General features: G+C 50.6%; 1 protein-coding gene, 1 long non-coding RNA gene and 1 pseudogene across 2 annotated transcripts in view; 2 read left to right on the forward strand and 1 right to left on the reverse strand.

The window, feature by feature from the left end:
• LOC118839952 overlaps window positions 1-20,908 on the forward strand; it is a 228,461-nt pseudogene that overhangs the window by 198,772 nt on the left and 8,781 nt on the right.
• LOC118839933 (zinc finger protein 91-like) overlaps window positions 1-20,908 on the reverse strand; it is a 242,790-nt gene that overhangs the window by 137,164 nt on the left and 84,718 nt on the right. The gene's annotated exons all lie outside the window — the stretch shown is intronic.
• On the forward strand, window positions 13,451-19,977 carry LOC118839954. Its single transcript, XR_005009646.1, has 4 exons — window positions 13,451-13,530; window positions 16,388-16,483; window positions 17,026-17,152; window positions 18,264-19,977. It is a non-coding gene; the product is annotated as an uncharacterized LOC118839954 (long non-coding RNA).

Below are 20,908 nucleotides of genomic sequence, written 5' to 3' on the forward strand. Positions count from 1 at the left end.
AATCTCCATGCACAGAGAATCTTTCATCTCATCATTTGAAACTATAACTTTAAATCACCAGATATATTCTCATAATAGAAACCTTTTTCACATAGAAAGTCTGTTCTCATGGTATTCTCATCAGTATTACTAATTATTTACTTGTTATAACCACATATAACAGTTCCAAATTTTATCACATCCCTTTAAAAACCCAATTCACATATATCAAAATCAGATTAAAATTGCTATAATATCATTTCTTACCACACAATGATCTTCTCAAATTTCACAATCTAAGAGAATTTTAGAAACACAATGCAATTTTAGAAATACAGAAACAATTTTCAGATGACATCAATTGTATTTCCAGATTACCACATATAGAAGTTATTCAGCTTATTACTTTTGGTATCTAAAAGCCACTTCAAATTAATAATTACATTAATTTAAAGAGAGATAATAATAATGTTGTATCTAACATATACCAGACTTTATGTTAAACATTTTACAATCATTATCATTTTGATCCCCTAACAACCATCATTATTATTTTTCCCTTTACAAATCAGGAAACAGGTCAAACAGAGATTAAAATACAGTTTTGCAATTGGAACAAAGAAGTGTGAAGTTACCTAGAGCAGAAGCTGGTATCCCAGTAATATAGACAATTCTGGGAGGCAGAAAGTCCAAATCCATCTACCTCACCCTTCCCCCACAACTGCAGAAGTTACTGAGCCTAGGGCAGTTTGCAGCTGCTAGGGACAGTGGGCAGAATGCATAGGACCTGGGTGACATTTCCAAGCTTTGCCAAAAAGGATGGGCTACAAAGGTACCCAGGGGCACAGGACTGTCAGGATACTGTCAGTCTGTGAATTTCTGTCCTTCTCCTCCTTTTGCCAGGTGGGGAAAGGTGATTTAAGTTTTCCCTACAGTTCTCCTGCATTATCTTCTCCTAATCTGATCTGGGATGAGAAGAGTTTGTTTTAGCTGCTCTTTCACTGCAGCTCTGGCTCCGTCAGAGACAGAACAACAATGGTGAAATATCTCAATGATTGTAACTCAAGTAAACTTCACCTTTTGCTCACTCCTTAAAAACCCTTTTGCACTTAAATCTAAGGGAAAAGATTTCCTCTTAACTCTAGGGAAGGAGTGGGGAATGATAAGGGATCAGCATTGGGTGGAGGTGTTTCAGCAAGAGTGTGCTCCTGGAGAGATTTTATAGTCTCAGGAGTTCTGTCCCAAAATCCAACTAACCAGTTTCCAAACTTTTTAATGAATAATCAATCCCAAAATCTGCTAAAATGTTTCAGCTCTATTTTTTTCTTCAAGTCCAGTTGGCCAGACCAGACATTGAGAAAAATAAAAGAGTCTTTGTTTCCCTAACTGCAGCCTTAGAATTCTCTGGCTACCTGCATTTCAGATTTTACATGGTATAGACATACAGCACATGCTCTCACACAGACAATTAACAAAACAAATGCAGAACAAATACAGACTGAGCTCAGAGTTTAAACAACAGAGAATTAGAAGCTTTCATGAGTTGGCTATTAGTACCCCTATGGTCTTTGGGGAAGCCTTGGTGTTCCTGATTTTTCTGACTCTCCATATCCTATCCCTTAGGAAGGGGGAAAGGGGAGATGGAGGAGGACTAGGGCAGGTAAGAGAAGGCTAGGAGCAATGATACAATGCATTTATCCTCCCCATAATCAGAGCCTTTAAGGGAAGGAAGCAGGAATAGGGCAGAAGGCAAAAACAGAGCCCTTAAGGGAAAGGGGGAAAGGGGGAAAGGGAGAGGGAAGGAAGAGAGAAGGCAATGGTAGCAGAAGAGAGTTACCTCCCTCCGCATAAGAGCCTTTCCTGGGAGGCAGAGGGGGAGGGGGTAACAGCCAAGTGCAGTTTTTCTCCCCAGAATCAGGGCCTCCAAGGGAAGGAAGGGAGGGAGGCGGTGAGGAATAGGGTGGAGGGAGTGGAGGAATGGTTGGACTTCTAATTCTAGTTTTTGACTGATCCATAGCTAATTTTCTAGATCAATCAGTGTTTCCAAGGGATCTATATGCGTTTGACTGCAGATCTGTGTTTTACCACATATGATCCCTGCCCCCAGAGCTAGCTTAAAGGGAATTTTCAGACTTCAACCAATTTTGTGGGAGTTCTTTTTGGAAGCTGGGAAGAGAGACAACTTACCCCCACCTTGTCAAGGCCAAAATTCCAGGAAAAATTAATCCTATGGCGCCCAAAGCGTTGGCAAGGTTGGGCTGCGTTGTCCTGTTTCCATCATTTCCATCCGAAAGTCACAGCACCATAACTGTTAAAACTGAAAATTTGGTTGAAGGAAACAACGGAGCTAGGTGATAGAAAAGTCCATGTTGTTTATTATTTTCCCTTAAAGCATAGCTAAGCTAGCTTACTTGTACGTACAAGGAGTCAGAGCATAAGCTCTGGCCGTCTGAGCAAAGGAATGAGAAAAAGTTATATGTGTTATTTTAGCAGACCTAGCAAGCCTGTGTTACCTCATTTTTTATGGCCCCCATGTATGTTTAACCATGATACAAGAAGAGGATTTTCCTTAATGGAAAGAATGTTGACAAAGGTCAGTTAATATTCTCTCTTGGGGTTAGGGTCTCATCCTTTAATGGCTAACAGGGGTAAGAATGTTCTTAGGTCAGTCTGATCTGGCCTTGTTGACAGTGGTAAGGGTATTTCCTGAGCAAACATTTAGAGAGAACAAAGAAGCCCAGGTCCTGGATCTTCATCCAGTTACTCATTAATTCAGGCTCTGGGTCTAGTTGAAATTAAAAATGATATAAAATAGTATAATATTTTCCACAGTCTTCTTGTACAAAATGATTAATTTGGACATGGTTTACATGATTGCACATGTATAACCTATATCAGATCGCTTAACATCTCAGGGAGGAGGGAGGGGAGGAAGGGAGGAATAGAATTTGGAACTCCAAAGTTTTTTTTAAAAAAAACCAAATATTAAAAATTGTTTTAACATGTAACTGGAAGAAAATAAAATATTATTTTAAAAAAAGTAAAAAAAATGTGATCGATTCAACAGGTTATATTCAAAGCTGTCCTGCTTGTCTAAGTTGCCTTCTGGCTGTCTTCTTCACAATGAAAAATGCTTCCATGACCTTCTCTTCTTTTTTCTCTTTTTGTTGGCAACCCTACTGATACCTGCTCCTCCTCTCACCTCTTTCCCTTCAACTGAAAACAAAAGAAATGCAAAACCCTTGGAATACATATGCACAGTTAAACAAAGCATGCAAGATATCACAGCCACAGCAAAATACATTTGATTACATGAGCTTGCCCATAGATTTTAGTAGGTCACCTGCACCAACCCCAGAAATAGGCTAGAGCGCCCTACTGCTCACCTAAGATACTTGCTGCAAGTCCCCACAATGTGCCTAGGAAACTTCCACTGCTTTCTAAAACTTAAGTCAAATTCAGAATTCACTCAGTCAACCTGCATTTAATAATCTACTGTGGGGCCAGGCACTGTACCAAGCACTAAGGATACGAAGGCAACAGCCAAACAATCCCTGCCCTTGAGGAGCTAAGTCTATTCCCCTCTGTTGGGGAGACAACATATCCATAGGTTGGCTGATACAAAATTAAGATAGAAAGGAACTTGAGTGGAGCCTTGAAGGAGAACTCAGGATTCTAAAAGATGAAGGAAAGGAGCAAGTACATTCCAAGCAGTGGGGACAACCAGAGGAAAGGTCTGGAGGCTGGAGATGGAGTGTCATGTATGAGGATCAGTAAGAAGGCTAGTCCACCCAGACACAGTGGTTGGAATAGAACAATCGGTCACATACTTAAAAAGGAAATCAAGTGGTATGTGCTTGCAATTCACAATTGTTTTGTAGATCCATAATTTTTTCTGTTCTGTTTCAAACGTGGAAATGCTTATTTGGTGTCTGACCTCAGAATTTAAAGAGAATAAAGGTTTGCCCCAGAGCAGAATTCAACATAAGAAGGGTCCCACTTCTGATCTTTGCTACCTGTGTGGCCCCAAATGGGCAAGCTCGCAGACCCAATGCTCAGACCCAAACCCAGATCAGGAACTTACAGAGCTCAGAGCAGGGGGCAGCGGTCAAACTCTGGCTCAGATCAGACCACCTTATGAAAGCTCACAGGTCTCCAGCCTGAGCTGTCCATGAAAGCCTGGAATAACCCAACAATGAATATTCTAAGAAAGCAGCAGAATGAGGGGCTTAGACCTTCCCTCCAGACACATGCAGAGCCTAGCCCTCACATAAAGGCTGAAGTCAAGAAGGAGGCTGGAAGAATAAGCAAACAAAGGGTTTATTCTTTTACCCAAGTTTGACATGGGCCAAAACCATCCATTCTGAGAGTCACCCGGCCCCTTAGCCTCGTTAAGAGAAAGAAAGTCTGCTAATGGGAGAGGAAAAAGGTGAGGGACGCGAAGTTCAGGACCCAGGCTGGGCATCCCCTGGAGAATAAGGAGTCTCCCGTTAAGCCATAAGGCTCACACACCCGGCCCTGAGCCCCCTTTTTAAATGTTAAACAACACTGGGAGGTAAGTGCTGTTATTTACATCCCATTTTATAGGTGAGAAGACTGAGGCAAATGGGTAAAGTGACTTCCTGCCATCCCTAAGACAAGTCTTTGGAAGGGGAGGAAGCTGTTGCAAGGCCAGACGGAGTCTTGGTCAACAATTTGTGAATTCTAAGAAGAATTCTGATGCAGAGAGCTATGAGGTGAAAACAGAGCCAGCTCCAGAGAGGAACATCACATCACCACTTTCCAAACTACCAGGGCTCTACCTGTTTCAATTTGGCTTCTCTCAGACATATTTAAAGGGAAGATGACTCACCCTTTGGAGGATAAGGAGATAATGCCACCAAAGGGGTCTGGCTGGATAAAATCTAACCCTGGGCAGTCTCTAGTTGTCCTGAGTGGCGGTAAACTCAGCCACTTTTCTGGGGATTTCTAGTCATCCCATCCCACTTCTGACACCAAACTGTTAGAAGATTTCTCAGGCTGGTCACCTCCGTCACCCTCAAGAACTACGCAGCCTGGCCCAGGAAGAATCTCACCCACCAGCTAGATCTGCTGACCGGAGCTCTTAAATAGCTTGCTTGAGAAGCCAAATCAAAAAGATTTATTAAGAAGGAAAATTGCTTGCTCACAGTTTCCCAAGGCTCAAATTGGGCTTTTACAACTTTGTGAGTTCACTTAGAGTACACAACAATCCAGCATCACTCTGTGACAATTCAGGATAGATAAGAAAAGTATTCACAAGAGAGGTAGAGGTAGAGGAAGAGGGAATCATTCAAGGGGGAAATGGTGCATATTTGAAATACAATTGGCAGGATTCAGTATTGGAATGAGAAAGCATTCCCTGTCAAGGGCAGGAAAGAAGAGGAGGTACCCAAATACTTTTATAACTGGTAGAAAAGACTTAGGACAGAATGATTGCGGTAACCATCAGGAGAAAGCTAGTGTCTCTTGTCTAAGGAGCACAGTGAACTTTTACAGGTGTAAATGAGACCATAGTTTGTCATATTTTATTTTTCCATCACCCTCAAGGAGTATACATTCTACTGGGGACACCTCAAAAGTATTACAGATAAAAAACAAATATAAAGAAATCGGAGGAGATCCTAACAACTGCCATAATCAAGAAAGATCCCTTGGAGGCAGTCTTTGAGCTGAATGTAGAGGGCAGCTCAGGATTCTAAAAAGCAGAGGTGATAACAATTATAACTCATATTTGTCTATTACTACTTGATCTCGTTTTACAGACAAGGAAATCAATCAATATTTATGAAGCACCTACTATGTGCCAGGCACTGTGCTAAATGCTGCAGATACAAAAAGAGGCAAAAGACAGTCCTTTCCCTTAAGGAACTTATAATCTAATGGGAGAGACAATGTGTAAACAAATATGTGCAAAGCAAGCTATATACAGGATAAATAGGGAATAATTAATGGAGGGAAGGCCCTAGAATTAAGAGGGTGGGGGAAAGCTTCCTGTAGAAGATGGGATTTTGGAAGGGACTTAAAGGAAGCCAGAGAGGTCAGTAGTCAAAGAGGGGGAGGGAGAGCATTCCAGGCATGAAGGATGATAGCCAGAGAAAATGCCCAGAGCTGAGAAATGGAGGGTCTTGTTCCTGGGGCAGCCAGGAGACAAGAGTCACTGTGTTGGGGAGTCAGGTGTAAGAAGACTGGAGAGAGAGGAGGTGGCAGGTTATGAAGGGCTTTGAGACCCAGCTTAAATGAGTTGCCTGAGGTCACAGGGTCAGCAAGCATCAGAGGTAAAATGAATCGGGGCCCTTACAGCTCCAAGTCTAGCATCATGTCAACACTCCAAGCATAGGAAACAGCCTGTGCTAAGATTCAGAGACATGAGGATAGAATGTCACATGGGGAGAAAAATCAAAGAAACCAGTTTGGCTGGAATGTCAGATTGATCCATCCATCAATAAACATTTATGAAGCACCTACTGTGTGCCAGGTACTGTGTGAAGTGCTGGGGACACAAAAAGAGGCAAAAGGCAGTCCCTGTCCTCCAGGAGCTCAGAATCTAGTGGGAACACACGAGGGGCAGCCACCTGTAATGAGGCCAGAAATCTAGGTTGGAGACACACATCTTTGTTACAAAGAAAAGGGCAGCCACATTGTTGGGCATTTTTTAAGCACTGAAAAACTTCTTTAAAAAAAAAAGAAAAACTAAAAAAGATCTGGCAGCCAAATGAGGAAGGGCTTCATGTTCTAGAAGAGATAGGGAGCCACTGGAGCTTCTTGGGGAGGGGAACTCCGTGGTCAGATTTATGCTTTAGGAATCTCAGTTCGGCAGCTTCGTAGAAGACAGATTGGAGAGAGGACCTGGACACAGAGAGATCGGCGCAACGAAAAAGTAAAGATTCCCATATATCCATCATTAGAGAGAGCAGGGACTGCTTTTTGACTTTTGTTTCCCTGGCACTTATCACAGGACCTGGCACACAGTAGGTGCTTAATAAATGCTTGTTGACTTGGCGTTATTTAGTGTGTCTTCACATTCTGACCAGTGATGATATTCTGGGGTATCAAATCCTGAAGGGTCAGCACTTTATTTGGAAGTTACATAATAGGCTACATATTGTTTACTAGCTCCTATAATTACTGTTTCACTGGGGTGGGGGGCAAAGAGAAAGGGGGATGTTCTCTGCCTCCAGAAATTACTTTGTATTTAACCCTGTGCTATTGCTTTTATCCAGTAGACTGAACCTCCTCGAGGACAGGGGCCATCTTGTTTGGGGTTTGGTACTCGTAGGTCTAACACAAAAGCCTGTGTGTTGTTCAGCCATTCAGTTGTGTCTGGCTCTATGGTATCCCATGGACAGGATTTTCTTGGCAAAGATATTGGAGTAGCGTGCTAGTTCCTTCTCCAATGCATTCCCATTTTACAGATGAGGAACTGAGGCAAATAGGGGTTAAGTGACTTGCCCAGGGTCACAGAGCTAGCAAATGTTTGAGGCCAGATTTGAACTCCAGGCCCTGTGCTATATTCACTATGCTACTTAGCTATATGTAGTTGGTGATTAGTAAATGTTCAATTAAATTGTTCAGCTAGTCTGTGTCACTGTGGAGTTTTTTTTCCTATTTTTTTAAAACCTGTACCAGACAGTTTTGATAAGTATTCCTTTCTGATATAATTTGAGGGCTGAGTTGCTATCCCCACCCCACCCCACCCCACCCCCCCGCTTTTTTTCATTTGAGATTTCTTTTGAGATTTGAGAGCTCTTCCAAATGATGACCTGTCCTTGTTGAAGCCATGCTGGCTTTCGACCATGGCTACTTTCTTCTCTAGGTATTCATTAATAATTATGATAACCAGCAACCTGCAAATAGGTTCTAGAATTTTGATAGGAATCAAAGTCAAGCACACCGCCTATAGATGCCATTCATTTCCCCTTTTGAAAATCTGGGCATTCCCCCTTCTCCTCTCCCAGATGCCTCTCCTATCCCCCGGGAGCTGTCAGAGATAATTAGCAGGGGCTCAACAGCAATAAGCAATTCCTTTGGCCATGGGGACCTGGACCCTGCCAGGCTTCCCTCAAAGGATGACCACCATTTCTGTCCTCTTTTCCAATCTGAAGATCCTTCTCTTTGGGAGAGGAAATGGAAATAAAATAGAAGCTGACCAGCTCACCTTGTGGGCCTTGTGGACCTTGTCCGTCATCACTGCTCTACTCTCCCCTTGTGGACCTTGTCCGTCGTCACTGTTCTGCTCTCCCCTTGTGGACCTTGTCCGCTGTCACTGCTCCAGCCCTCCCCTTGTGGACCTTGTCCATCGTCACTGTTCTACTCTCCCCTTGTGGACCTTGTCCGTCGTCACTGCTCTACTCTCCCCTTGTGGACCTTGTCCGTCGTCACTGTTCTGCTCTCCCCTTGTGGACCTTGTCCTCCGTCACTGCTCCAGCCCTCCCCTTGTGGACCTTGTCCATCGTCACTGTTCTACTCTCCCCTTGTGGACCTTGTCCGTCGTCACTGCTCTACTCTCCCCTTGTGGACCTTGTCCGTCGTCACTGTTCTGCTCTCCCCTTGTGGACCTTGTCCTCCGTCACCGCTCCAGCCCTCCCTTTGTGGACCTTGTCCGCCGTCACCGCTCCAGCCCTCCCCTTGTGGACCTTGTCCTCCGTCACTGCTCCAGCCCTCCCCTTGTCTCTGATCCTCATAGTTTTCTCTGTGTAGCTTTACACGTCTCTTTGTTGTTCTTAGTTTTCCTCACAAGCTTTAACTTATTTCTAGTTTTAGGACTTCAGTTGTTGTTTGGTCATTGCTGTCATGTCCAACACTTCATGACCCCATTTGGAGTTTTTTTGGCAAAGGTACTGGAGTGGTTGACACTTCCTTCTCCTAGGACTTCTAGTGCTCTTCCTTTAGGATGGTGCTATGTTGACTTTTGTTTGCTTTTTCTTTGCTAATTATTTTTGAGTCCATCTTCTGTACTTGTCTTCTTTTTTTAAACATCTAAGTCAACATTTATTAAGTGCCTGCTGTGTGCCAGGCACTGCAATACGTGCTAGGGATACAAAGAAAGGCAGAAACTAGAGAGGCTGATCCCGCATCCTGGTTTCCCTCCTTTGGACACTGGGTTGATTGGTGTCCTTCCTATCCTCGGTCTCCCACAGTGGAAGCTCATACTTAAATTGTCATTTTACCCAGGGCAGAGCCTTACAGCAGGTCCGTCACCTCACTAGCCCTGGGCACTTTGCCTCTTCAATGGAGCCTAAGGCAGCACTGCCTTTTGAGGGTGTCTTTTTTTCTTTTTGTAGAGCGAGAGGATTCACAACCTGGATCCAAGTTAATGGATTTTCAATTATTTTCAGCCAGGGACCTGAGACATGCATAGGCTTAGAAAGGCCCTTCTCAAATGTGGTTAAAAGTACATACCTCAAAGCCAGAGCAAGGACCTTGGAGTGTGTATGAGAGTGGTCCTATCCCACTGTGATTTAGCCCTGAGCTCCTCAGGCAACTCTGGGGATGTATATGACTCAGTGCTGAATAGACTGGCCTTTGGGATGATGCGGCATACCTCAAGCGGTCTTTTGGTCCATTCTTCCTTCCTTCTTTCCAGGGGCAGGAGACTGCATCAGCTAAAAGGGAGGAACAGTTTCCCTGCCCTCTCTTACTTTGACTTCCCAGGCTCCTGGGAGTGGGGGAAGGCCAGCCCCCCACTCCTGGGCAGCTGTAAGCACATGCCAGCTAACACACATAGGCTGTCTAAACTAGCATGAGCCTAGGCTGCTGAGCCCCAGCTGCCTCTTCTGCTTTGCTTGTCTCTGCCTGATCATAGGTACCTGTACAGCAGTCCTGAGATGGACATTTCTAGCCCTGGAGGCCACCTTGAGTTTGAGGGCTCCAGAAAAGCTGGGTCTTCAGTGGAGCAACCTACATCTACTGCAACTGGAGAAGACAATCACAAGCTGCAAGATGAGCCCAACCAACCCCTGGCCTAGGCATAGCCCCAGAAGGAATCATTTGGACAAAGCAGAGCTGAGGGGAAATCCCCCATCGCCCATAAACCTGGGTCCCACTCTTTCATTAATGAGCTCGGTGTCTATGGGGGAAGTGGAGACACGGCCACTTGTCCAGAGCTAAACTTGGTCTCATCAATATCACTGAATGCAATGGCCCTCGGGACTTAAACACGGTTCTAGAAGTGTATATCCCAGTCAACAGAAGCATAGACCAGCTCAGGGAGAAGAACAAAATGCAAGCATTGCATATGCAGTAGATATTCTTACAAAGAAATTGAGGAAATGAAGGGAAAAAGGAACAGAGACCAAGTGAGTGAAGAGGGATGAGTAAGAGAAGTGATCTTGGCAGGCGGAGTCCACAGAAGGAGAAATTGCCTCCTTCACCTGTCATTGGTCTCATCTTCTCTGGCATTCCCATGCTCGCTCCCATCTGCAAACTCCCCCAATCTACTGGCTTTTTCCCTGCTGCTGACAAACATGTTCACGAATCCTCCATCTTAAAAAAATCCCTCATGTGATTCAACCATGTCTGCTCTGCTCCTACGTTCCCCTTCCTGTTCCTAGCTAAACCTATGGAGAAATCCATGCCTCCACTTCTCCCCTTTCATCATCTTCCATGTAATCTGGCTCCCATCTCATCATCCACCTGGAACTACTCACCCCCAAATCACCATGATCTAGTCTTTTCTCAATCCTGAGTCTTCTTGACCAATGCTCAGCATTTGGCACTGTCAGTCAAGAAGCATTTATTAAGCATCTGCTGTGTGCCAGGCACTGTGCCTTGGACAGAGTCTTGGAGGACACTCATAGTTGTTGCTCATCCTTCATTCTCCAAGAGGACCAATGACATCGTGAGAGTGAAGTCTTGACTTGAGTGTGAATTAGATTCAAGTGAAGCAGAGCTTGGAAGTCATCGGCTTCCCTCTCTCCTTCAGTCATTAAAGTCCAGCGGCAAGACAAAAGTCAAGATGACTGGTGATGGCCCAGGATCCAGTGGGTGACCTTGGCCTTTCTAAATTAAACTCTTTCCTAGGGCTCGGTTTGCCTCAGGCAACACCCATTCAGTGTCTAAGGGCTAGGTAAGAATTGGTACTCACTGTTAGAGTGACTTAGATGAAGACCTAGCAAAGGAAACTGAGGAGGAATGGTTAGAGAGGAAGAAGGAGAACCAGGAGAAACTGGGGTCACAAAAATCTAGAGGGTAGAAAGTATCCAGGAGAAAAGAGTGATCCACAGTGTTAAATGATGCAGAGAGGTCATAGAACTCTGACCTGGACCCTGTCCTTTTCTGTCTCTAACCTGTTTCACTGGGTGATCTTATCAGCTCCCAAGGGTTCCATCCTCACCTCAATGTGGAGACTTCCAAGATCTACTTATTAATCTCTCTCCTGACCTGCAGTCTCACATCTCCAATGCCTCTCAGATATCTTCAACTGGACATCCTGTAAATAACTCAAACTCACCACGTCCAAAACAGAACTTTTCTTTCCTCCCAAACCCTCCATCAGACTCCCAACCTAGAAGTCATCCTCGCTTCCTCAATTGCGCCCCCTCCATATCCAATCAGTTAAGTTATCCCTTGGTAACATCTCCAGAATATACCCCCTTCTCTCCTCTGATACTGCCCCGGCCCTGGTGCAGGCTCTCCTCCCCTCACTCTTGAACTACTGCAATAGATGCTGGGGGCATCTGCCTGGCTCAGGTCTCTCCCAGATGCAACCCAGCCTCCCAGTGTGATTTTCCTAGGTTGGACCACGTACCTCCCCTACTCAATGAACTCCAGCAGCTCCCTGTCGCCTCCAGGGCCATACAGAAGATGCTGTGCCATTTGTGCTTGGACCCTAATTCTAACAGCCTCTGCTTAGGTGCCTGTGCCTGAAGCCCAATTGCAAAACCATCCGGTTCTAAAATCACCTCTCTCCCTAGCCTCTCCGACAGTTTCTCTCTAGTTCAAGGGCAGCATGCCCTAGCAGAATATTTATCTCTACTCCTTTCACAGTAGCCAGCTGTGCCTACCTATAGACTGACTCCCTGTGTACGTGCTAATTGGCTGTGCACTGGGACATAATATTTACTGCCTACTGACCTTACTAATATGTATCCCAGACATAGTCAAATGTTTACTCCCTTACATTAATCTTGTCTAACAAGACATTTGATGGAAGCAACCTGGATATCTCCAGTCAGCCCTGCCCATTAGTTGACTTAGTGATGTTTCACAGTAAAAACCACACTTCCTCCTAGCCCCCACCTTGGGCTATTTCCCAGTGGACTCTGGGTAATAAGCCTTCGCATTAGATTCTAAATGTGCATGTTCCTTTAAGAACCAACCACTCCTTAACCATGCCTTAATCACTCCCTAATTCCACCCCAAAACAACTAGACACTTGACAAGTTTCCCCCAAAATGTCCTATGTAAGATATAATTGCCTCCCCTGTCAGATTGCAGGTTCCCTAAGAACTCTTGCCTGCCGTAAAGCCTAACAATAAACTTCTGCCAACTTGACTTCAAGATTGCTTGGGTCTGTGAATTCATTCCAGGTGACCTTGCCCTGGGAACTTAAGTTTGGGATTCCTGAATCCCTGGGTTTTTCACCCTCAACGTTCCTACCAGCCTACTTGCTCCCCCTGGCCCCAGCACTCCGTCTCTGATGCCCTGCATGCTCCTGGCTAGCCTCCATGCCCACTGTTCTCCTTCCCTCGCGATGCTAGTGACTTCTCTCTAGGTGGTCTGCATGCTGTCTCCTCACTGCAGCCCCGGGGTAGCAGGGGTTCAGCTGGTGCTCAGCCCACGGGGTGTCCAGGGGCCACTGCGGCCTCCTTGGGGGCAGGGGAGAAACAGGAGCCCCCCCTCAGCTCAAGAACGGCAGGGTGTCTGGAGCCGGAGGGGGAGGGGCTGGGGGCCCCTAGCCTAAGGGGGCGGGGCCGCGTCCCTGCCCGTTGGGGAGCCGGGCTGTACGAACGCTCGCTGCACAGGGAGCGTCTACATCGGGGGGAACACTACAGGTGAGGGCTTCCTGCACGGTTCTCGTGGCTGTCCAGGCGCAGGACGCGCTAGAAATGCGGCGGATGGGACTTGAGGGAGGCTCCTAGATCCCGGACCTTTCCCTGCCTTCGTTTCTCCACCAGAGGCAGAGGGAGGTCCCCCCACCCCCCCAGCTGGGCGGCCAAGGTTGCGCCGCTGCCTCAGGAGGCAGTGAGCTCCCCGTCCCTGCACCCGTGTAAGCAGAGCCAGGGGCTCCGGGCACGCATAGCTCCGCACGAAAGCGACACAGGAGCCAGCCCGGAAACACGCGCAGACGTCTGTTGGGGGAGGCAGTGTGGCGCACGCGCACTGCGCAGGCCCGGTCCGACGCTGCCCCCCCCCCCCCCCCCGCCATGACCTCCTGCTGCGCCTGCGTACGTCCGGTCTCGCGGAGATTCCCAGAGGTCTCTGCGCTCGCTCTGCCCCCCTGTACACAGATCTCGGGCGGCTCCGAGCGCGCAGGCGCAGATCAAAGGGCGAGCGTACGAGGAAGCTCAGGGTGCTCTGGGGGAGCGAGAGGTGAGTGCGGGGCGTTTGACGTCACGGGCCTGGGGGCGGGGGGCTGGTGAGGAGCGGGGGGGTGGCGATCGGGTGTCTACGGGGGGCGGGGCGCTGACATTGGGATGCATTGGGTGTAAGTGTGAGTGGGTCACTTGAGTGTGAGGAAGATCGTGCTCACGGGGCATGCGCAGAGCGGGGGCGGGGGGGGGGGGGTAGGGAGGTGTCACTGTGTGTGGTTGTGCGTGTGTGAGTGACCGGGGCGCCCCTGGGGAGGCCATTGGGCCGGTGGACGGGGGCCCTGGGAGCACCGAGGACCTGGATTCGAGTCCTGCCTCTGACCCCAATGGCCACGGAGGGGCCCGACCTGCTCTGGCACAGGGAGTTTCCTCACCTGGGAGTTCCCTGTCCTGAAGACCCCGCCTCCAGCCCCTCCCTCGAGCGCTTGTTTCCCCTGACATAGCTGAGGTGTCGGGAAGATCACTCCCTGTCTCCGGACGTGCTTCCCCCGCTCAGCCCCGCCCTCCCGCGGCACGGCCCTGGGTGTCCTCTGCGTGGGTGTGAGCCCGGGACCCCTTCTCAGCCTTACTTCCGGGAATGCCCACCAGCCCCCCCCACCCCGGACCCCCTGAGCCCAGACCAGCCAGACCCCGGGCACAGAGAGCGGGCTCGCAGGGACCCCGCCCCCTCCCCTCCCCTCCCCCCAGCTGCACAGCCCCGCCTCCCGTCTGCGTCCCCCAGACCTCTCCTGGGAGCGTCTCCTCATTGGTCGGTGCGGCCCCCTGCACACCCCCCCCTGCAGACCCCCTTCTCCCTCGAACCCCCAGGCTTGTGTGCCCTTCCTGCCTAGGAGCTTCCCTCCTCCTGCCTGGCCCCCCCCATCTCCTGCCTCTGCCCGGGCCCCCTTGCCTCACCTCCACGTCCGTGCCCCCTGCCCTCGCCACCCCCCCGTGCCAGCTGCATTCACTGCCAGTTTGCGGCCAGATCTCAGGGCCTCCTGGGTGCCCGGGGCCTTCTTCCATCGCCCCTTGCCCCCCACAGTGCCCCCCAAGGCCCCCTCTGAGGAGGGGTCCTGCCTCCTGCCATGGAGAGAAGATGCAGGCTGCTTCTCCGCCCTCCCCTCCCCGGGTGACCGCCTGTCTTCAGGCTCTCCTGGGCCGCCGGCTCTGTCTACACCATCTGCCATCCTTCCGTGCCTCTGCTCTCGGCTCAGGCCGTCTGTCCGTCCGCCCTCAGCCTTGGCAGCTCTGCAAGTGTGGACGAAGTCGGTCAGGAAGGCACCAGTGCAGATCCATCCTCAGACGAGGCTCTCTGCCTCAGTTTTCTCGTCTGTAAAATGGGGATACTGGCGGCACCTGTCTCCCAGAATTGTTGTGAGGATCCCATGGAATGATGTTCGTAGCCCTCGGCATAGTGCCTGGCACACAGTAGGTGCCTCCTTCCTTCCCTGGGGCCTCTGCTCCTCGACGTTTCCGTGCTCGTCTCCCCTGTTCTTCCCCCGTGAGCGCCCTCAAACGCCCTCTGAATGAAGCTCTTCTTCCAGCCTCCCACACGGACGCCAACATCATCTTCCGGGGACAGAAGTCACTCCCCAGCTCAGGAAACTTCAGGGGCTCCCGGTCATCTCTAGGAGGACGTCCGGACTCCTCGCCTTGGTGGCTGTAGCGCCTCTTAGGCTGGATCCAGTGCAAGGGTCTGGGCCAAGTCAGGCTGCTTGCTTTTCTCTGTAATATCCACCTCTTGCCTCACGCCTTTGCCTGGGCTGCCCTCCAAGCCTGCACCACCCTCAGGCCTTCCTTTGGTCTCTTGAGATCCGCAGCCCCTTCCAGGGGCAGCCCCAGCATCACCTCCTCTGGAAAGCCCTCCTCCAGCCTGGCACTGTGAACGGGCCTATCTCTGCCCATTCTGTGTCCCCCCCTTGGCAGGCAGGAACTGCATCTCTCCTGTCTTTGTGCCCCGGGCACCCTGCCCCTGGTGGGGACGTAATAGAAGGTGCAGAATTGTCCTGAATGGGGGGTCTCTCTCCTCTACCGGCATCCTTCAGTATGTCTCCCCCTCAGTCTCTCCTGAGGAGCCTGGCACTGGGCTATACCAGCCCTGCCTCTGTGGCGTGTGAGTGTGTGTGTGTGTATGGAGGGCCTGGGGAAGGGGTCTAGCAGCTGCTGTGGGGGTGTCAGACCAACAGCATCAGCACACAGGAGAGCTGTTAGCATGGGTTCTTTGATCTGCTTTTCTAAGAAAACAACTTTAAGGGGTTTAGAATCTCACTTTAATTAGACATACGTATATCATCCATTTAGTTCAGGGGATAAAGTCAGCACCCTGAACGTCACACACATAGGCACCATTACAAGCAGGAATTAACGCAAATCAACAGACAGGCTTCCAACTGTCAGAACAAAGGCGATACACATAGTCACCAGAGACAGAAGCATGAGCATCTGGGTTTTTCAAAGCCAGGCCCAGCAGGGGAGGGGGAAGGGGGTGGGGCTCCTCAACAGCGGCCCAGAGTCTCATCTGGCTACATCACACCAACACTCTGCCCATGAGTGAACCCCAAAGCAAAATGCTAACCTCAGAGTATGTACACACTTCTTCAGGGTCAGAGGGCGTCACAACCCTCCAGCTCTAACTTTCTGCTCCACCCCCTCCTGTTCCACTCATTCAGCAAGCTCCTCCCACCACAGGCTTCATGTAATTTAGGCTTCCACGTGACGTAAGCAGGGCACATGGGCCTCTTAATGTGTGGGGAAGACCTTCAAATTTACAAAACTGCAATACAGTTAATTCCCCACTGAAGCTGGTTCTCACCAGGCCAGTTCAGGCCCAGAAAGGCCGCTCCTCCTTCCCTGACAGAGGCTCCTCTATCTCCCCTCAGGTCCCTGGTCTCATGTCTCTGCATCTCCTTCTTCCCCATGACGGAAGCCCAGAGGAGGATGGCCGGTCCCCCGGTGTCCCCTTGGCCCTAGACCAGGTGAGTCGGGGTCTCCTCCTCCAGGACTGTCCTCCGGGCCCCCAGACCACACCTCATCGCTCCTGAGTCCTCAGGGGCTTCTTGGGCTTGGCGGTCAGTCATGAGAATTAGCCATAGGCAAGGCTGGCCAGACCCTCGGTCGCAGGCCTGGCTCAGAGGCCTCCTTCTCTGAGATCACCCGGTCCAGCCTCCATGAGCAGGGTCCCAGCACAGCCTGCAGAACCTACCTCCCCAGCTTGCTGGAGGGCATAGAGACCCTACCACCCCAGATCTGCTTCCTCACCACCCGGGACCCTTCTCTCCAGGGCCCCCAGGACCCTCCCTAGGCCCCAGGGCCATGTGTGGGCCAAGAGAAGCATAGATGGACAGCTGGAAGGGTCCTCAGAGTGCATCTGGTTCGAACCCCTCGATTTAGGGGTGAGGACACCGAGGCACAAAGCCTTGCGCCCAGAGGCTGCTCAGGCAGGTCCTGACTCCACCTCCTGCCTCCTTCCCCTGGGGTCCTTGCCCCCCGGCCAGCATGCCTGTGCTTGGTGTTGCAGGAAGCAGTGTCCTTCAGGGATGTGGCCGTGGACTTTACCGAGGAGGAATGGGGGTGCCTGAGCCCTGCTCAGTGGCAGCTCTACAAGGATGTGATGCTGGAGAACTTCCGGAACCTGGTGTCCCTGGGTAAGGCTGCCTCCCCTGGCCGGGGGCTGGGGGGTGCCCCGGGGAGCTCCTCTGAGGAGCCTCTTCTGGTCTGGGGCTCCAGGACAGTGTGGCCTCTGGCCTTCTCCTGGCCATCTCCACGAACCCCAGCAAAGGCTCCCTTGGTGGGGGGCTTCCTGGCCCCATGGGGAAGAGGGAGACTTGGCTCTTCTCTGGGTGTTGGGGAGACCCTGCTGCAGTCTCTGCTCTGCCTTGCTGTGGACCCAGAGTTGGAAGGGACCTCAGAGGCCATTGATTCCTGCACTGCCCTGAAAGGAATCCCCATGAAAGCATGTGGTCCCCCCACCTCTGCTTAAAGAGTTCCATGGCTGGGTCCTTCCCACCCATCCCCATGTGGCCTGGACTCCTGGAGGCCTCCTCTGGGTGCACACGCCCCCTCTTTTCAAAGTAGTTAAGCCATGGTGCCCAACACTGCCCCCAGCTCTCCAGGTGAGGCTTGATGTGGGTAGGATATGTCCAGTAGGACCATCCCCATCCCCCTCCTGGAAACACTCCTGTCTTAATATAGCTCAAGGTCTCATCACCATTTTTGTCAGCCATGTCCCCCTGACTCCTGTGGAGCTGGCGAGTCCTTCAGACCCCCAGATCTTCAAAGCAGCCACAGTCTCACCAGAGGGCCCAAACATGAGACTTGACATTTTTCCTATTGAACTCCGTCTTTGAGCCCAGTGTTCTAAACTGTTGAGGTCTCTTTGGATCTTGTCTCTGTCGCCCATTGGGTAAACTAGGCATCTGTGCCTTTCTCCGGGTCACTGACACCAGTGTCCCAATGCAGAGGACTCCCCTGGAGACCTGCGACACTGACCCGGATCACTCTCCACCCCCGCCCCAGGTGTGTTATCATGGAGTCCACACCTCTCTGTCCTCACCACAATAGTGTGAAATCCATCCCCAGCGGCTCTGGTGAAGTCTGGGCAAGCTGTGTCCTCGGGCCCCCCCTCACATCCTAGGTATTAATGTTGTCCAGAATGGAGGGGAGGTGAGGGCCCTCGCTCCTCCTCGTCCGTGTCAGGGACGATCTGGCCTGTTGGCCCATTCTTTGCAGACTCTTCTTTCCTGTTTGTACGATCAGGCTGAAGCTGGCCGTCGTCCCCCTTCCCAGAGCCCTGGCAGCGTTCCTGGCCCATACACCTCCTGTTCATGGGGCGTCACCTTGGGGAGGAGCGCAGTCTTTCTCGTTTGGTTTTCGTTTCTCATCAGAGGAGAAAACAAACAGAATGAGAACCCGTCCGCCCTGCTGTGCCCTTGTGGTCAGATATCATCAGGAGGCCTCAAGGGGTGGGAGAAGGTGAGACAGGCGGAAGGCAAGAAGCCCCAGGTGAGGATCCAGCCTCAGGCCAGCTGGGTGCCTGGAGAAGCCACCTCACCATATCTGCTTCAGCTTCCTCATGGGGAAAATGATGATCCAGCGGCACTGCCCTCCACAGGCACTTGTCTGATGGATTGAGACAGTATTTGGAAAGTGCTTAGCAAACTAGAGGTCCTAACGGCTGTATTTGCTGTCCAAGTCTCTGTCCCTTCTCTTACCCTTTTCCTCCCTGTGCAGCTGTAAAACACCTGGTTTGGTTGTCCTTGGGTCCCTTTGCCAGCCTTGCCCCTGAGGCTGAGCCCTCCTGACATTGCTCCACAAGCCATCCCCTTCACTCTCTGTCGCCTGGCCACGTGAGTGCGCCACTGATCTCCCTGTGTATCTACCTCAGTCTCCTTGGACAAACCCCCCTTTTCCTCTGCACTGGATTTTCTTCCTCCCTTTCTCAAGAATTTCATTCTTGAGTGTCTCCCGCTCCTGGGACGACTTCTGCTGTAGAATTTTGGTCCTGTCTTTCCCGTCAACCCTACCAGACCCTGGAGCGCATGTCAGATGAGGCTGGATTTCTTTTCATTCTCATAAAGTCTAGACGGCAGCAGTCATCCCCCTCCTTTCTCTCTCGGCCATCAGCTCCTCTTTATTGGGCACAGCGGATGGAGCGTGGGCGAGTTTGAGGCCTACCTCAGAAACTCACCAGCCGTGTGACCCTGAGCAAGTCACTTAACCACCCCCTGCCCCAGTTTCCTCATCTATAAATGTCCCAGGGCTGTGCTGTGGGTCAGATGAGATACTGTTTGTAAAGTGCTTTGCCGGCCTGCCACGCTGTAGAAACGCTGGCTTTAATCTTGATCGTTGTGAATGAGGAGAGATCTAGGACAGCTTCACCTTGGTGACTCAGTCAGCAAGAATTTCTGGATCATTTACTATGTGTTGGATCTGAGCATAGAAAGGCCAAAGCAGGTTTCTGCCTTCAAGGAGATTACACTCTAACGGAGATGGTGGGCACACCGCTCAGCACACACAAGATGTAGAGATGGGGGAGACGGAGGGTAATCTCAGAGGGGAAGGCACAAGCAGCTGGGGGACTGGGCCCAGGTGAGGGGTCAGAGCATTCCAGGTCTGCAGGAGGACCTGTCCCAAGGTGAGAGATGCAGGCCAGCATGGCAGGGTCACGGGTGGGCTGGACAGGTGACAAGGGGCCTTGCGCCTTCCCAGAGGAGCTTCTGTCGGGTCCCAGAGGTGGATCAGCAAGCAGGGGACAGCGTGGTCAGACAAGGCATGCCAGCAGAGGATGGGCCTGGTGGGAAGAGATTTGTGCCTAGGGGAGCAAACAGCGGTCCAGGCGTGAGGTGCTGAGGCCCTGCCCGGCCATGCAGGAAACAGGGATGTCTACAAGATGGGGTGGGGAGGTCGGAATACAGGGACTTCTCAAGGACAAAATGACCATCGAGGCACGTCTAGGAGCCATTTGGCGCTCTGCTTTTGGGAAGAAACAGGGAAGGAGAGGGAGGGAGGGAGAGAGGAAGGGAAGATGAGAGGGAAGGCAGAGAGAGAGGAAGCCAGCAAACCCTGCAGAGTCTGGCGCTCTCGTCGTCCCAGACTTGTGATCTGTTTCTGGGCCTCTTCATCCGTTTGCGCTTTCTGTCCTGGTCTGGTCTGTAGCACATCCTCTGTCACTGGACGTTACCCCACATCTCCCAGACACTTCTCTCTGGTTTTGGATTTCCTCACGGGCTCTGTGAAGCTTTTAAAGCTACAGCCTGCTCCTGTCGCTTATGAATAAGGGGAACCTCTCCAGAGCCATCGTCCAGGCCGGGGTCTCCTCCCGCTGAGTCTGAGCTCTGGGGTCCCCTGGCCCCTTCCTATTAGAACCTCTAGATCCTCTTGCTTATTGACCCACCTTGGAGCGTTATTCAGTAGACATTGGAGTTGGGTTTTGCTCCTGTCTCTTTTCTCGGATTCTTTTCCTCCTCAGCCCTCCTGGGTGGCCCAACAGACACTTCTCTCTACATCCTGGTAACTCTCTGTGTTAATGATATAAGGTCATAATGATAACATTGACGTAGCGCTTGAAGTTTGGCAGAGCACTTACGTGAACTCACCTGATCCTTTCTGGTGAGGTGAGAGGCCGTCAGCGTGGCTCACCCAGGCTCACAGCCGCTGAGTGGCCAGGACAGATTGGAATTCAGGTCCTCCTGACTGCAAGGCCTGTGCCTTGTGCTCTGCTCCCTCGCTGGGCCGCGTGTATGGATAGTTTCATCTCTCCCTCCTCGTTTTCCATGCTTAAAATCCTTTTGATTAAACCTGCTGTCCCTCGGCTTCGTTGGGGAGTCTCCAGCCCCTCATTCTTGTAGGCTGCCGCCCCCAAGGCCCCCTTAGCCAGCAGGGGACTTCCCAAAGGAATTTTT

Source organism: Trichosurus vulpecula, chromosome 2 (assembly GCF_011100635.1).
Source record: "Trichosurus vulpecula isolate mTriVul1 chromosome 2, mTriVul1.pri, whole genome shotgun sequence".
In the NCBI taxonomy this organism is placed as follows: Eukaryota; Metazoa; Chordata; class Mammalia; order Diprotodontia; family Phalangeridae; genus Trichosurus; species Trichosurus vulpecula.